At 36.8% G+C, this 18,584-nt stretch overlaps 1 protein-coding gene across 2 annotated transcripts in view; it reads left to right on the top strand.

Annotated features, from left to right (window-relative positions):
• Nucleotides 1–17,081, top strand: part of SNX12 (sorting nexin 12) — an 86,006-nt gene extending 68,925 nt beyond the window's left edge. For both annotated transcript variants that reach the window (XR_010660513.1, XR_010660512.1), the window contains exon 6: nucleotides 16,775–17,081. The gene's annotated coding sequence lies outside the window, so the exon portion shown is untranslated. The remainder of the gene's footprint in view (nucleotides 1–16,774) is intronic.
• The last annotated feature ends 1,503 nt before the right edge of the window (nucleotides 17,082–18,584 follow it).

Below are 18,584 nucleotides of genomic sequence, written 5' to 3'. Positions count from 1 at the left end.
GCATGCAATTAGTTATTTCTTGTCAGGACAGTTTGCAGCAAGAAATTTCAAGGTCAGAACATCTTGGAGATCAGGGCTACAATGGGTGCTAATCAGGACAGTTTGAAGGAGGGTAGCTTCCTTTGTTTCTTGAGTTTGTAGCAAATTAAGTCTTCTACACTTCCCTTCCAGAACAGTACATTTTTTTTTGTCTCATAATCAAATATTCTTTCCTATCTTTTTATTTTTATTTTTTTAATTTTTTATTATTAAAAAAGTTTTTTTTTATTAGTTGGAGGCTAATTACTTCACAACATTTCAGTGGGTTTTGTCATACATTGACATGAATCAGCCATAGAGTTACACGTATTCCCCATCCCGATCCCCCCTCCCACTTCCCTCTCTACCCGACTCCTCTGGGTCCTCCCAGTGCACCAGGCCCGAGCACTTGTCTCATGCATCCCACCTGGGCTGGTGATCTGTTTCACCATAGATAATATACATGCTGTTCTTTCAAAACATCCCACCCTTACCTTCTCCAACAGAGTTCAAAAGTCTGTTCTGTACTTCTGTGTCTCTTTTTCTTTTTTGCATATAGGGTTATCGTTACCATCTTTCTAAATTCCATATATATGTGTTAGTATGCTGTACAGAACAGTACATTTAACATTACCTTTTTAGCTAAATTTATCTTTAGTGTTTTTAATATTTTTGCTTGTTTGACATGGATCTTGAATTCTGGGTAAGATGGCAAAACCATCAACAGATCAAGTAGACAGACCATACTAGTTAAAAACATAGAAGATGGTAAGTAATAAGAGTATAAAAGGTACAGATTTCTCCATAGTTAGTGTAGATCACCTTTTGGATTTACTTCATTAGGTCACTTGTCTGGGTAGAGTGAAACAGAATGCCTGTAGTTGAAGTGCCACAGGGAGTCTAAAACAGAGGCCCTAATGAGGTTCTCTGATCAGCCTATTCAAGTTAAGGAGGAGGAAGTAGGCTTCTCAGTCTAAATAGCAAAGGAGGACTTGGACTGTACTTTTTATGGACCTAATTTTGCTAGGCCTAAAAAACAGCCATGGAAGAGAAAGTATAAAGGTATAGTATTTTTTGTTTTATTGTTATTTCACATTCTATTTGAAGAGTCTCTGATTTAAACAATTTTAATAGATTTTATTTTTAGAGCAGTTTTATGTTCACATCAAAATTAAACTGAAAGTTTCTATATACCCCCTGAACCCACACAAGCACAGCCTCCCCCACAATCAATATTCTGCACCAGAGTGGTGCATTTCTTAAAATTAATAAACCTATAATGGCACATCATTATCACCCAAAGTCCATAGTTCATACTTGGTACTGTACATTCAGTGGATTTTGACAATTGTATGATGACATATAGCCACTTATAGTATCATACAGAATAGTTTCACCACCTTGAAAATCTTTTGTGTTCTTCTTATTTATCCCTCTCTCCTCCCTAACAACTGGCCTTTTTACTGTTTTTGTAGTTTTGATCTCATTTTATTTTTTTAATTTTTTTTAATCTATTTTTTATTTATTGGTTTGGCTGCATTGGGTCTTAAGTGCAGCATGTGCATGAGAGCTTAGTAGCTCCAAGATATGTGGGATCTTACTTCCCCGCCCAGGGATCAAACTTGCAACCCCTGAATTGTAAGGCAGATTCTTAACCACTGGACCACCAGGGAAATCCCATGATCTGATTTTAAAAAATAGCTTTACTGAGGTATAGTTCACACACCACACAACTCACCCATTTAAAGTGTACAATCCAATGTATAATTTAGTATATTGACCTTTTTAGAGGATCAGCTTTTAGTTTCATTGATTTTTTTCTACTGATTTCTATTTTCAGGTTCATTGATTTCTGCTCTAATTCTTATTATTGTCTTTTATTCTACTTACTTAGAATTTAATTTGCTCTTCTTTTTCTAGCTTCCTAAGATGGAAACTGAGATTTTAGATCTTTCTTCTTTCATGCATTCAATGCTATGACTTCTCTCTAAGCACTGTTTTTGTGGTATCCCACATATTTTGATAAGTTATATTTTCATTTTCATCTAGTCAAAATATTTTCAAATTTCTCTTGAGATTTCTCCGTGACATGTGTTATTTAGAAGTGTGTTGTTTAATCTCCATATATTTTGGAATTTTTCTAGTCATCTTTCTGTTATGATTTCTGGTTTAATTCCACTGTGGCCTGACAGTGAAAATTGTTTGATTTTTATTCTTTTAAATTCTGTTCTTCAAATTGTTAACGTGTGCTTTATGGCCTAGACTGTGATCTATCCTGGACATGTTCCATGTGAGCTTGAGAAAAAATGTGTGTCCTACTATTATTGAATGAAGTAGTCTACAGATGTCAATTATATCCAGTTGATTGATGGTGTTGTTAAGTTCAGCTAGATCCTCACTGTCTGCTAAAACTGTTCATTTCTGACAATTCTATTTTATGGAGGCATGTTGAAGTATCTAAACAAGATATTGGATTTATCTATTTCTCTTTGCAATGCTATTAGTTTTTGTCTCACATAAGTTAATGCTCTATTGTTAGGTTGTATATACATTAAAGACTGTTATGTCTTCCTGGAGAATTAGCCCTTCTATCATTATGTAATGCTCTTCTTTATCCCTGATAACTTTTCTTGCTTAAATTTCACTCTGTGTGAAATATAGCTACTCCTCTTTTTTGTTAGTATTAGCATAGTATATTTTATCTCATCCATTTACTTTTTAATAAAAAATTTTTACTTATTTGGCTGCATCAGGTCTTAGTTGTAGCACATGGCATGCAGGCTTAGTTGCTTTGCAGCTTGTGGGATATCAGCTCCCCAACCCATGCCCCTAGCATTACAAGGCAGATTCATAACCACTGGACCACCAGGGAATTACCCATCCATTTACTTTTAATCTATATGTGTCTTTATATTTAAAATGGGCTTCTTATAGACAACATATACCTGGGTCTTATTTTTTTTAATTCATTTTTATAATCTGTCTTTTCAATGGTACATTTTGACCATTAACATTCAAAGTGATAATATTTATCATATTCATTAGTGTTTTCTATTTGTTGCCCTTGTTCTTTGTTCCTGTTTTTATCTCTTTTTTTGTATCTTCTGTGATTTTAACTGAACATTTGATATAGTTCCATTTTGTTTCCTTTCTTAGAACAGCAACTATACTTTTTTTCCCTTTTTAGTGGTTGCCCTAGAGTTTTCAATATACATTTGTAGCTAATCCAAGTCCACTTTTCAAATAACACTACAGTTGACCTTTGAACAACATGCACTGCTGCTGCTAAGTCACTTCAGTCGTGTCCGACTCTGTGCGACCCTGTAGATGGCAGCCCATCAGGCTCCCCCATCCCTGGGATTCTCCAGGCAAGAACACTGGAGTGGGTTGCCATTTCTTTCTCCAATGCATGAAAGTGAAAAGTGAAAGTGAAGTCGCTCAGTCATGTCCGACTCTTAGTGACCCCATGGACTGCAGCCTACCAGGCTCCTCTGTCCATGTGGTTTGCCAGGCAAGAGTACTGGAATGGAGTGCCATTGCCTTCTCCATGCACAGGTCCACTTATATGCAGATTTTTTTCCAATATATATAGTTAGCCCTCTGTATTCACAGGTTTTACATCTGTGGGTTCAACCAACTGCATGTTGAAATTTCCATTTGTGGTTGATTGAATCCACAGTTGTGAAACCTACAGATATGGAGGGGCAACTGTACTATGCCATTTTATATAAGGGACTTGAGCATCCATGGACTAAGGCCTCCTGGAAACAATCCCCTGTAGATACCTAGGGACAACTGTATACTGTTTCACAGGTAGCACAAGTGCCTTATAATGACAAAATAATCCTAATTTCCTCTTGTTCTTTCTTATCATTGCTGTCACTCATTTCACTTCATTATAAACACACATACACACATATACATAATTGAATGCACTGTTGCTATTGGAGCAAACTGACATCTATTAAAATAGATCAATTTAGAATAAGAAAAATTTCTTCTTTTTAAAATTTCTTCTCCTGGTATTCCCATTTTGCATATATTACACTATTATTTTTGTTGACCCACAGTTCTTAGATATTCTTTTCCTTTTTTAGAAAAGTCCTTCACATTTTGCTTTTTATTTCTGGAGGATTCTATTGATATTCTCAAGCTCAGTGAGTCTTTCCTCAGCCATGTCCAGTCTACTAATGAGCCTGTCATAGGCATTCTCCATTTCTGTTACAGTGTTTTTGATCTGTAGAAAATCTTTTTGATTCTTAGAATTTTCATCTCTCTGTTTAAATTACTCATCTGTTCTTGCATGTTATCTGCTTTTTCCATTAGAGCCCCTAGCATATTTATCATAGTTGCTTTAAATTCATGGCCTGATTCTAGCATCTGGTATGTCTGGATCTGGTTCTGATGTTTGCTCTGTCACTTAAAACTGTATTTTGCCTTTTGGCATGCCTTGTTGTTTTTCACTGGAAACCAGACATGGTGTATGAGGTAAAAGGAACTTTGGTAAATAGGACTGTTGTAATGTACTGGTAAAGTATGGTGGGAGGAGAAGTGTTTTATAAATCCTCTGATTAAGCCTTAATCTTTCAGTGACCCTGTGTCCCTGGGCTGTGAAATTTATGTGTCTCTCAGGTTTTTTATTCTCCCCACTTAGGTGGTACAGAGTGTTTAGAGGGGGGCAAGAGTTGACTATTTCCCTTCCTCTAGTTTGAGCAGGCTCCAATAAGACCCCAATAGATTAGGCTCTTGTAAAACAGTTTCTCTTACGGATAGAACAGAATGGCCTAGCGTATTTCAGAAAGATTACTTTCTCCTCCTCCTACTGGAATCCTGAGAGTGCGGTATCTCCATGACTGGGTCTTCCTGGATTTTTTTTTTTAATCTCTCAGGCTTGTCCACTCTGATACTCTAGCATTTCATCAATAGTTCAGAATTTTCTACCCCAATACTGGTTCCCATGGAAGTTTCTGCTCGTGGGTTTCTGTTCTGGCAAGTTGTAATTCTCTGAATCTGCCTGCTTGTTCCCCAACTTGGGGGGCAGTGTTTGCCTTGTTACCTCACTGACAGATCTAGAAGAGTTGTTAATTTTTTAGTTCGTTCAGCTTTTTACTTATTAGGATGGAGTGATGACTTCTTCTTATGTGCCAGAATAGAAATTGGAAGTCTCCTTTGTCAATTTTTAATAGGATTATTCATTTTAGTATTAAGTTACAAGAATTTACGTATTTATGTATGTTTAGTCCCTTAACATATACATGATTTGAAAATATTTTTCTTCCATTCTGTGTGTTGTCTTTTCACTTTCTTTCTTTTTCTTTTTTCATTACTCCCTGGAAGTCTAGTGCCTTCTTTCCTCGTTGTCCTGGAGAAGCTCAAAATTTTCCATTATTTTTCCCCTCAGATATTTAAGTCACTGTCTGTACCAATACCTTTTTATAAGCTGCCATCTCTCAAGCAAGATCTGATGGCAGGCACTGGGGGATTTTTGTCTTTCATGTGTTTGTCAACTTCTTAAGTTCTGTCATAGAACAGTTATTAAGAAGGTCCTTGGCTATGGAGCCTACATTCTGGACACATTCATGTGGCCACTGATTTAGAATGGAGAAGGTCTAATACCTTTCATTTTTTGATGTTTTACAGCAGAGAGAATAAAACACAAATTATTGTCTAAGTAAATCATTGTCTGAATTCTCCCCAAGTAAATTTTTGTGCTTTAAAATATTTTTTCTGCTGAATTGTGTCTTTATAAGTATCCTGTGCAACTCAGGTACCTATGCATCTGCTTTCTCTAAGCAGTTATATGTTTTATATTATCTCTGAACATTTTAAGTTTAGGTATGTGAGATTACCTTCAAAAATAAAGTTAGATAGGTTGATTACATTTGAAGAGATCTTCATAATCCCGAATGTCTTGTACTTTAAACCTGTAAGAAAATTAATTTTAGATGCAGTTAATAGCTATGACCTTTTTATTTTCCTTGTCCAAGTTCTTCAGCCCCTGCTTATATTTGGAGATCTCGTTTCTTATTCTCCTGGGATCTGACATGGACTGTCTTGCCATGGGTTCTTTTATTGATGGAGTCTTTTCACTTTTTTGATATATCCTTTGAAATACCAAAGTTTAAAATTTTGGTTAGTCAAGTATATCTATTTTTTCTTTAATTGCTCATATCTTTGGTGTCATACATAAGAATCTATTCCCCAATTCAACATAATGAATATTTACATTTATGTTACATTTAGGCCTTTGATCCATTTGAGTTAATTTTGTATATGATGTGAGATAAGGGTCCAACTTCAGCTTTTGAATATGGCTAGCCAGTGTTCCCAGCACCATTTGTTGAAAACACAACTTTCCCCATTGAATGTCCTTGGCACCCTTTTCAAAAATCAATTGACCACAGATACATGGGTTTATTTCTGTACTCTTAATTCTATTCCATTGATCTGTATGTCTATCTTGGACTTCTCCAATGGCTCATTGGTAAAAGAATCTGCCTACAATGCAGGGGACACAGGAAACATGGGTTCGATCCCTGGGTCGGGAAGATCTCCTAAAGGAGGAAATGGCAACCCACTCCAGTATTCTTGCCAGGAAAATCCCATGGACAGAGGAGTCTGATGGGCTACAGTCCATAAGGTCGCAAGAAGTTGGACATGATTGAGTAACTGAAGACACATACATATGTGTCTATTCTAATTCCAGAACCATACTGTCTTGATTATTGTAGCTGTGTTTAATAAGTTTTGAAATTTGGAAATGATCACTCTAGCCTTGTTTTTATTTTTCAAGATTGTTTGGTCATTCTGTGTCTCTTGGATTTCCTTATGAATTTTAGGTTCAGCTTATAAATGTCTGTAAAGGAGAAAGCTGGAAATTTGATGGAGATTACTTTGAATCCATACATCAATTTGGAGAGTATTGACATTTTAACAATATTAGACATTATGTTAGACATTAGACATTATGTCTAATACTGTTAAAATGTCATCCATGAAGTGGTATGTCTTTCTACTTATTTAGTTTTTTTAATGAGGTCTTTTCCATTTTAATTATTTATTTAGCTGTGCCATTCAGGATCTTAGTTCCCTTACCAGGGATTGAACCTGCCCTGTGCGGTGGAAGTGTGGAGACTTAAAACACTGGACTGACAGGGAAGTTCCTATTTAGTTATTCAAGTTATTTTAACAATATTTTATAGTTTTCAGCATATACATTTTGTACTTCTTTTGATATGTTTATTCACAATTCTTTTTAATGCTATTGTAAATGATATTGCTTCTTTTTTTATATTTATTATTATTTTTTTAATTGGAGGGTAATTGCTTTACAGTGTTTCATTAATTTCTGCTGTACAACACTACATATCAGTCATCAGTTCAGTTCAGTCACTCAGTCGTGTCCGACTCTTTGCAACCCCATGAACTGCAGCATACCAGGCCTCCCTGTCCATCACCAACTGCTGGAGTCTATCCAAATCCATGTCCATTGAGTTGGTGATGCCATCCAACCATCTCATCCTCTGTCGTCCCCTTCTCCTCCTGCCCCCAATGTTTCCCAGCATCAGGGTCTTCTCAAATGAGTCAGCTCTTCGCATCAGGTGGCCAAAGTATTAGAGTTTCAGCTTCAACATCAGTCCTTCCAATGAACACCCAGGACTGATTTCCTTTAGGATGGACTGGTTGGATCTCCTTGAATTCCAAGGGACTCTCAAGAGTCTTCTCCAACACCACAGTTCAAAAGCATCAATTCTTTGGTGCTCAGCTTTCTTTATAGTCCAACTCTCACATCCACACATGACTACTGGAAAAACCATAGCCTTGACCTGACGGACCTTTGTTGACAAAGTAATGTCTCTGCTTTTTAGTAAGCTGTCTAGGTTGGTCATAACTTTCCTTCCAAGGAGTAAGCGTCTCTTAATTTCATGGCTGCAGTCACCATCTGCAGTGATTTTGGAGCCCAGAAAAATAAAGTCAGCCACTGCTTCCACTGTTTCCCCATCTATTTGCCATAAAGTGATGGGACCGGATGCCATGATCTTAGTTTTCTGAATGTTGAGGCTTAAGCCAACTTTTTCACTCTCCTCTTTCACTTTCATCAACTGTATGTATATCCCCTCTCTCTTGAGCTTCCCTCCCACCACCTCATCCCACCCTTCTAGGTTGTCACAGAGTGCCTGGCTGGGTTTCCTGTGTTATGCAGCAGCTTTCCACTAGCTATCTATTTTACACATGGTAGTGTATATGTCAGTGCTAACTTTCTCAATTCGTCCCACCCTCTCCTTCCCTCACTGTGTCCATGAGTCTGTTCTCTATGTGTCTGCATCTCTATTTCTGCCTTGCAAATAAGTTTGTACCATTTTTCTAGATTCCATATATATGAGTTAACATATGATATTAGTTTTTCTCCTTCTGACTTACTTCACTCTGTGTAACAAACTCAAGTTTCATCTATGTCAGTTCAACTGATTCACATTTGTTCTTTTTTATGGCTGACTAATATCCCACTGTATATATGTGTCACAACTTCTATATCCATTCCTCTGTCAATGGACATCTAGGTTGCTTCCATGTCCTGGCTATTTTAAATAACGCTGCAGTGAATATTGGGGTACATGTGTCTTTTTGAATTATGGTTTTCTCAGGGTATATACCCAGTTTGGGGATTGCTGGGTCACATGGTAGTTTTATTCCTAATTTTTTAAGGAATCTCCATACTGTTCTCCATAGTGGCTGTATCAATTTACATTCCCATCAACAGTGCAAGAGAGTTCACTTTTTTTCACATCCTCTCCAGCATTTATTGTTTGTAGACTTTTTGATGATGGCCATTCTGACCAGTGTGAGATGATATCTCATTGTAGTTTTGATTTACAGTTCTTTAATAATGAGCGATGTTGAACATCATTTTTTCTGCAAGTATACAGAAATATCATCAAGTTTTATATATTTATCTTGTATTTTGCAATTCTGCTGAATTCATTTATTCTAATTATTTTCTAGTGTTTTTCTTAGAATTTTCTATATATAAGACTAAGTCATCTACAAATAGAGTTAGTTTAACTTTTTTTCTAGTCTGGATGCTTTGTTTTCTTTTCCCTTTTTTCTTCCTTTCTTTTTTCCCCCTAATTGCCCTGGCTATATCCTTCAATATAGTGTTGAATACAAGTAGTGAGAGTAGACATACTGGTCTTGCTTCTGAACTTAGGGAAAAGCATCCAGTCTTTCACCATTAAATATTATTCATACATGCCCTTTACCAGGTTGAGGAGGTTACCTTTTTCCCTTTTTAAAAAAAAAAATTTGCTTATCATGAATAGTTTTTGTGGTTTGTCAGTCTGTGTCTATTGAGATGATAATATATTTTTTGTCCTTTATTGATATGGTGTTTAACACTAATTGATTTTTGGATTTTAAACCAACCTTGCGTTATTGGGATAAATCCTACTTGAGCATGGTTTATATTTCTTCTTACGTATTGCTGGATTAATATTGCATATGAGTGTGGGTGTTTGTGTGTGTGTGTATGCATGTGTGTGTCTATAGTCAGAAGAGAGTCCATAATTTTCTTTATAGTAATATTTCTGGTTTTGGTATCAGGGTAATACCGACCTCATAGAATGAGCTGGGAAGTGTTCCCCTCTCATTTTGGGGAGGAGAATTTATGAAAAATTATTATTAACTCTTCCTTAAATATTTAGTAGACTTCACTAGTGAAGTCATTTGTGTCTGGGCTTTTCCTTGTGGGAAGGGCTTTGATTACCATTTCAACCTTTTTACTTATTTAGATCTATTCAAATCCTCTGTTTCCATGTTCTAGCTATTGTAAATAGTGCTGCAATGAACATTGGGGTATATGCATCTTTTTCAATTTTGGTTTCCTCAGGAGATATGCCTAGGAGTGGGATTGTTGGGTCATATGGTGGTTTTATTTCTAGCTTTTTAAGGAATCTTAAATTTTAAGGAATCTTCCATAGTGGCTGTATCAATTTACATTCCCACCAGCAATGCAAGAGTGTTCCCTTTTCTCCACACCTTCTCCAGCATTTATTGTTTGTAGACTTTTTGATGATGGCCATTCTGACTGGTGTGAGGTGGTATCTCATGGTAGTTTTGATTTGCATTTCTCTAATAATGAGTGATGTTGAGCATCTTTTCATGGCTTGTTAGCCATCTGTATGTCTTCTTTGGAGAAATGTCTGTTTAGGTCTTTCCCCCACTTTTTGGTTGTTTGGTTGTTTGTTTTTCTGGTTTTAAGTTGTATGAGCTGCTTGTATAGTTTGGAAATTAATTCTTTGTCGGTTGTTTCCTTTGTTATTATTTTCTCCCATTCTGAGGGTTGTCTTTTCACCTTGTTTATAGTTTCCTTTGCTGGGCAAAAGCTTTAAATTTAATTAGGTCCCACTTGTTTATTTTTGTTTTTACTTCCATTACTCAGGGCAGTGGATCATAGAGGATCTTCCTTTGATTTATGTCATCGAGTGTTCTTCCTATGTTTTCCTCTAAGAGTCTTATAGTTTCTGGTCTTACATTTAGTCCTTTAATCCATTTTGAGTTTATTTTTGTATATGGCATTAGGAAGTGTTCTAATTTCATTCTTTTGCACATAGCTGTCCAGTTTTCCCAGCACCACTTACTGAAGAGGCTGCCTTTCCTGCATTGTGTATTCTTGCCTTCTTTGTCAAAAATAAGGTACCCATAGGTATGTGAGTTTATCTCTGGGTTCTCTATCTTGTTCTGTTGGTCTATATTTCTGTTTTTGTGCCAGTATCATACTGTCTTGATGACTATAGCTTTGTAGTATAGTCTGAAGTCAGGAAGGTTGATTTCTCCAGCTCCGTTCTTCTTTCTCAAGATTGCTTTGGCTATTCAGGGTCTAGAATGTGGAAGCAACCTAGTTGTCCATTGACAGATGAGTGGATAAAGAAGCTGTGGTACATATATACAATGGAATAGTATTCCACCATAAAAAGGAACGTATTTGAGTCAGTTCTAATGAGGTGGATGAACCTAGAACCTATTATACAGAGTGAAGTAAATCAGAAAAAGAAATATAAATATCATATACTGACACATATTATGGAATCTAAAAAGATGACACTGATGAATTTATATTCAGGGCAGCAATGGAGAAACAGACATGAGAGGAGGGGAGGAGGGAGAAGGTGAGATGTATGGAGAGAGTAACATGGAAATTTACAATACCATATGTAAAATAGATAGCCAATGGGAATTTGCTGTGTGACTCAGGAAACACAAACAGGGGCTCTGTGACAACCTAGAAGGGTGGGATGGGGAGGGAGATGGGAAGGAAGTTTGGGAGGGAGGTTTGGGAGAGAGGGGACAAGGGTGTACCTATGGCTGGTTCTTGTTGATGTATGACAGAAAACCACAAAATTCTGTAAAGCAATTATCCTTCAATTAAACAAAATTTTTTTGAAGAATATGAACATCAAAAAATAAACTAAAATATTAAAATAAAAAATCTTCTATTTCTTCTTGAGTAATTTTAGTTACTTTGTGTCTTTCTAGGAATTTGTCTATTTCACCTAGGTTATCTAATTTGTTGCCATACAGTTTTTCATAGCATTCCCTAGTAATCATTTTTGTATTTTTAATGTGAGTAGTGAAGTCTCCACTTTCATTTCTTTTTTAAAAAGTAATTTGACTGTACCAGGTCTTAGTTGCAGCTCTTGGGATCTTTGATCTTTGTTACAGCATGCAGGATCTTTTAGTTGCAACATGTGTAATATTTAGTTGCGGCATGTGAACTCTTAGTTATAGTATGTGGGATCTAGTTCCCTGACCAGGGATTGAACCCAGGCACCTTGCGTTGGGGACACAGAGTCTTAGCCCCTGGACCACCAGAGAAATCCTCTCATTTATGATTTTAGTAATTTGAGTCACTTTTTCCTCATCAATCTAACTAAAGCTTTAGTAGGTTTGTTCATCTTTTCAAAGATTTAACCTTTTAATTTCATTGACTTTCTATAATGTTTTTCTAGTCTCTATTTTATTTGTTTCCATTCTAATCTTTACTCTTTCATTTCCTTTGAGTTTAGTTTACTCTTTTGCCCCCACTGTCTTCAAGTGGAAGGTTAGGTTGCTGATTTGCAATCTCTTTTTTTAATGTTGACATCTATGTCTATACAGTTCTTGTAAGTACTGCTCTAGTGGCATTCTATAAGTTTTGGTATGTTGTGTTTGAATTTTTATTCATCTCATAGTATTTTCTAAATTCCCTTATGGTTTCTTCTTTTAAACCCTTGCTTTTCCAGGAGTGCATTGTTTAATTTCCACATATTTGTTAATTCTTCCAAATTTTTTTCTGTTACTTAATTTTTAATTTCACTCCATTGTGATTGGAGAATATAGTTTGTACAATTTCAATCACTTAAAGTTTACTGAGGCCTAGCATATAGTCTATCCTAGAGAATGTTCCTTGTGTACTTCAGAGGAATGTATATTCTTCTGTTGTTGGACATGTTGTTCTATAGATGTCTATTAGGTCTAGTTTGTGTATAGTGTTATGTAAGTCTTCAGTTTCCCTGTTAATCTTCTGTCTTGTAGTTCTAGCCATTATTGAAAGTGGAATATTGAAGTCTCCAACTATTATTATTGAATTCTCTATTTTTTCCCTTCAGTTCTGTCAATGTGTGCTTCACATATTTTGGGGTTGTGTTGTTAGGTACATATATAATTATTATATATTCCTGATGTGTTTGTCATTATAAAATGTCCCTTTTTATCTCTAGAAACACTTTATTTTTAAAGTCTATTTTATCTGATATTAGTATATCCAGTGCAGCTTTCTTATGGTTGCTATTTGCATGGTATATATTTTTCCATCCTTTTATTTTCAGCCTCTTTGTATCTTTGATATAAAGTGTTTCTCCTGTAGGGAGGATATCACAATGGCAGAGTAGGAAGATGCTGAGCTCACATCCCACACAAACACATCAAAAATAGATCTACCTGTGGAGTAATGCTCACTGAAAACAAGCTGGAGACAGGCAGAAAGTTTCTTCTATAATCGAGCCTGTAAAGAAAGAGCCATACAGAGTCAGTTAGGGAGGGAGAAGAGCAATCAGGTCAGGACCTGTGCCTCCAGGAGGAAACACAGGAGAGGAGGAGGATATCAGTTAGAGATCCTCCCTGGGGAGTGAAGGGTTTGAACCACATACTGGGTATCTCAACCCAGGGGTCAGATACCAGAAATAATGAGTCCCCTTAGATGGTTTGAAAACCAGTGGTACTTCAGGAGGGCTGTAAGAAACCCAGACTCCACTCATCAATAGAATGCACATGCTTGCTTACTCCTGGGAATAAGGTGGAAGACTCAGACTGAAATTGCCTGGGGCTTTGGCCAGTTTCCCATGACCATCCCAGTCCTTTCCCCGACCCCTCTAGCTCTGGCACAGCTTCCCCACGAGTATGAAGGCTGCTGTTGCTGAGCAGAGTACACACTTGGTGGGAACAGAGCTGGCTTAGCATGAGCATTGCACCTGCATGTGGTGAGGTCACCCATTACTGGTGCCTGTGGGGGTGGTAGATCAGAAGTGGTCTGGAGCTCTAATTGATGTGCTAGGACTATCTTCCTGTGCACTGGCCCATACTAAGCACTGGCTCTGGCTTGACTAACTTCTCCAGCACAGCTCTGCACTAGGACAAAGGCTGCTATTACCAAGGAAAGTGCACACTTAGTGAGGACAGAGATGGCTCATACCCGGCACTGCATCTGAATCTGAATGGTGTGAGGGCAGCCTTACTGGTGCTCATAGGAGTAGCAGATCAGGAGCAGTCTGGAACTCTGACTGGTGTGCTGGGATGGTCCCAGCACATACCGTGGCCCATACTGGGAGCCTGGGTCAGCACCTCTTGCTCCAGCATTGCTACCTTTTGGGAAAGAAGGTGCTGTTGCCAGGAGTGGGGAGAGAACATACTTAGAGGGAACAGAATCAGTTCAGACCTGACCCTCAGCACTTCTGTTTTAGCACCCTGGGACCCAACCCTGTCCCTAGTACTGGCCACTGAGCATAGGAGAAGTCCCAGCTCTGGCCCTAACCCCTCCGTCTCCAGTCCCACCTCCCACCAAGGTGATAACTGCCATCAAACCTAAGGGGAAGATATGACCTGTGCTCACTTCAGGTCCAACTCTCCCACCAAAGCCAGTGGGCACATGTAGACTATATAAAGGTGTGCCCATACAAGGACACGTCTTCAAGACCCAGGATAGGTAACTGTTTCACCTAATTTCATAGACACAGAGAAAGTTAAAATCAGAAGACAGGGGAATTTGTTTCAAACCAAAGAACAATTTTAAAAACCTTGAAAAAACAACTAATAAAACAGAAAATTTATTAGGTAAAGAGTTCAAAGCATTTGAACTTGAGGAAAGAATAGATGAACACAGTGATAATGTTAATAAGGGACTAGCAAATATAAAAAGAACCTGTCAGAACTGAAGAATATAATAACTAAAATGAAAGGCACACTAGAAGGAATTAACAGACTAAGTGATACAGAAGAATGTGTAAGTGATCTGGATAGAGTAATGGAAATCACAAAGTCAGAACAGCAAAAAGAAAAAAATTAAATAAGAACAGTTTAAGAGGCCTCTGGGACAAAATAGAGCATACCAACATCCACATTAAAGGAGTCTCAAAAGGAGAAGAGTGAGAGAAAGGTGTCAAAAATGTAGTTGATGAAACTATGGCTATGGAGAAGGAAATGGCAACCCACTTCAATATTCTTGCCTGGGAAATTCCATAAAAAGAGGAGTCTGGCAGGCTACAGTTCATGGGAGTCACAAGGGAGTTGGACATGACTGAGTGACTAAACAGGAGCAATAACATAGTTGATTCACAAAGTTGTATTAGTTTCAGGCATATAGCAAATTGAATCAGTTATACATATACATGTATCCTTTTAAAAATTCTTTTTCCATTTAGGTTATTATAGAAAGCTGAGTAGAATTCCTTATACCATACAGTAGATCCTTGTTGGTTATCTATTTTAAGTTTAGCAGTGTGTACATTTACTAAGTGTCAGACAATCTTGTAGAAGTATTAATATACTCATTTTGAGGGGAAGACACCAAAACTTTGAACTAAAATTTAAAGCTATGTTTGCTTGACTCTAAATGTCATTCTTAATCACTATATGATACTACATAGAATTGCATAAAAATAATCTTCAGATATTACATGCTTAATTACCTCTCAAAATATTCTCATAAATATAATTAGATAATGATGCCCAAGCTGACAATATAAAGGCTCCATGCTTCATCCAGTCTCAGAATCCAGCCGTTGAAGGGACACTGACTGCAAACCTATAAGAAAGGAAGAGAACAAGCTGTCATAAATCTTATGGAGAAACTTCCCGTGCAACTCGAATGAACATGAGAGGAAAAGGAGCAGAAAGAACAAAATATTTCCTCACAGCTTGTATCTTCTGTACCTCCTCCCTTCTGCTGCTGCTAGTGGCACAAGTACCAAAATTCCTGAACTTATTCAAATTATTTGTAAAGAAAGGAAAGTTCTCGGGGTTCTCCCTGGAGATTTTGATAAGACAGACTGGACAAGGCCCCAGATTATGCAGTCTTCATAAATATCAAAGGAGATTTAATGGCTGTATTATCTATGATATTTTCATGTGATAAAGATTAGCTAGCTTTCTTTCTCAAGTAAGATAAATTAGATGGCTAGGTCGATAGGTAATGACATTCCTTTTGTACTGATTAAATTCATACTTGAAAAAGCAAAAAATAAATAAATAAAACTTAAAAAAAAAAAAGAAACTATGGCTAAAAAAAAATCCATGAACCTGAATGAAACAGATATCCAGGTACAAAAAGTACAGAGGATCTCAAATAAGATGAACCCAAACAGACCCACACCAAGACGTATCATAATTAAAATGGTAAAAGTTAATAGAGAATTATAAAGACAACAAGAGAAAAATAAAGTCATATACAAGGGAACCTCCAGAAAGCTATCAGCTGATTTTTCTGCAGAAACTTTGCAGGCCTGAATAGGAAAACTCTACAAAGTAGGATACTCTGCCCAGCAAGATCATTCAAAACTGGTGGAGAGATAAAGAGCTTCTCAGACAAGCCAAAACTAAAAGAGTTCATCAGTATTAAACTGACCCTAAAAGAAATGCTAAAGGATCTTCTCTAAGTTGCAAAGAAAGGACTACAGCAAGAAGTTAAGGATCTATAGGAAAGGAAAAGTCCTACTAGTAAAGGCAAATATATAGTAAGGGCTCTGGATCAACCTTTCAGTGGTTAAATAAGCTGTAACTAAGATTTAAAAAGAAAAATTATAAAATCAGCTTTAACAAACCATTAAGGAATAAACATAAGAATGTAAAATATGACAGCAGAAATACAAAACAGTGAGAGAGGGGAGTAAAAAAATGTATATCTCTTAGAAAATTTTTGTAGTGAAATATGATTACCTGTTTAAAAACAAATACATAGGTTAACATATATGAACAACATGTTAGCCACAAATCAGAAACCTACAATAGATACACAAAAACTAGAGAGAAAGGAACACAAACATGCATATGTGCTCAGTCACCTCATTTGTGTCCATCTCTTTGTGACCCCATGGACTGTAGCCTGCCAGGCTCCTCTGTCCATGGGATTCTCCAGGCAAGAGCACCGGAGTGAGTTGCCATGCTCTCCTCCAGGGGATCTTCCTGACCCGAGATCAAACCCCTGTTTTCTGTGTCTCCTGTATTGCAGGTGGATTCTTTACTACTGAGCCATCAGGGAAGCCCCTGAACACAAACACCGCTTAAGAAAATCATCAAACAACAAGTGAAGAAACTAAAAGAAGAAAAAAGGAACATCTTTGGAGAGATGTCTATTTAGGTCTTCTGCCCATTTAAAAATTTTTTTTGAATATTGAGCTTCATGAATTGTTTATGTATTTTGGAGATTAATCCTTTGTCCATTGCCTCATTTGCAAATTCTTTCTTTCATTCTGAAGATTGTCTTTTCATCTTGTTTATGGTTTCCTTTGCTATGAAAAAGCTTTTAGGTTTAATTAGGTCCCATTTGTTTATTATTTTTTAAAGTTTTCATTACTCTAGGAAGTGAATCTAAAAAGATCCTGCTGTGATTTATGTTAAACAGTGTTTTGCCTATGTTTTCTTCTAAGAATTTTAAAAATTAATTTATTTATTTTAATTGAAGGCTAATTACTTTACAATATTGTAGTGGTTTTGCCATACATTGACATGAATTAGCCATGGGTGTACATGTGTCCCCCATCCTGAGTATTTGGTCTTACATTTAGGTCTTTAATCCATTTTGAGTTTATTTTTGTGTGTGGTGTTAGAGAATGTTCTAATTTCATTCTTTTACATGTAATTGTCTAGTTTTCCCAGGACCACTTAGTGAAGAGGCTGTCTTTTTTCCATTGTGTTAATATATTCTTGCTTTCTTTGACATAGATTGGGTGACCATAGGTGCATGTGTTTATCTCTGGGCTTTCTAACCTGTACAGTTGATGTATATATCTGTTTTTGGGCCAGTACCATATTCTCTTGATTACTGTGCTGCTGCTGCTGCTGCTAAGTCACTTCAGTCGTGTCTGACTGTGCAACCCCACAGACGGCAGCCTACCAGGCTCCTCTGTCCATGGGATTCTCCAGGCAAGAGTACTGGAGTGGGTCGCCAGTGCCTTCTCCGCTTGATTGCTGTAGCTTTATAGTATAGTTTGAAGTCAGGGAGACTGATTCCTCTAGCCGTTTCTCTTTCTCAAGATTGCTTTGGCTATTCAAGGTCTTTTGTGTTTCCATACAAATTATAAAATGTTTTGTTCTTATTCTGTAAAGAATCCCATTGGTAATTTGATAGGAATTGCATTGTATCTGTAGACTGCTTTGAGTAGTATAGTCATTTTCACAATATTAATTCTTATAATCCAAGAACATGGTATCTCTCTCCATCTGTTTGTGTTGTCTTTGATTTCTTTCATCAGTGCATTATAGTTTTTGGAGTACAGGTCTCTTTTGGTAGGTTTGTCCCTTGAGTTAGGTTTATTCCTAGGTATTTTATTCTTTTTGTTGCAATGTTAAATGGGATTGTTCCCTTAATTTCTCTTTCTGATCTTTTGTTGTTAGTGTATAGGATATACAAGAGGTTTCTGTGTATTAATTTTGTATCCTGCAACTATTAAATTCATTGATGAGCTCTAGTAGTTTTCGAGTGGCATCTTTAGGATTTTATATGTATAGTATCATGTCATCTGCAAACAGTGACAGTTTTACTTCTTTTCCAATTTGGATTCCTTTTATTTCTTTTTCTTCTCTGATTGCCATGGCTAGGACTTCCAAAACTGTGTTGAATAAGAGTGGTGAGAGTGGATATCCTTGTCTTGTTCCTGATCTTAGAGGAAATGCTTTCAGTTCTTTACCATTGAGAATGATGTTTGCTGTGGGTCTGTTTTATATGGCCTTTATTATGTTGAGGTAGGTTCCCTCTGTGCCTACTTTCTGGAGTTTTTATCATAAATGAGTGTTGAATTTTGTCAGTTTTTTTGCATCCA

The sequence above is a fragment of the Muntiacus reevesi genome, chromosome X (genome assembly GCF_963930625.1).
Source record: "Muntiacus reevesi chromosome X, mMunRee1.1, whole genome shotgun sequence".
NCBI classification, from domain to species: Eukaryota; Metazoa; Chordata; class Mammalia; order Artiodactyla; family Cervidae; genus Muntiacus; species Muntiacus reevesi.
This window is presented reverse-complemented; position numbering and strand designations above follow the sequence as displayed.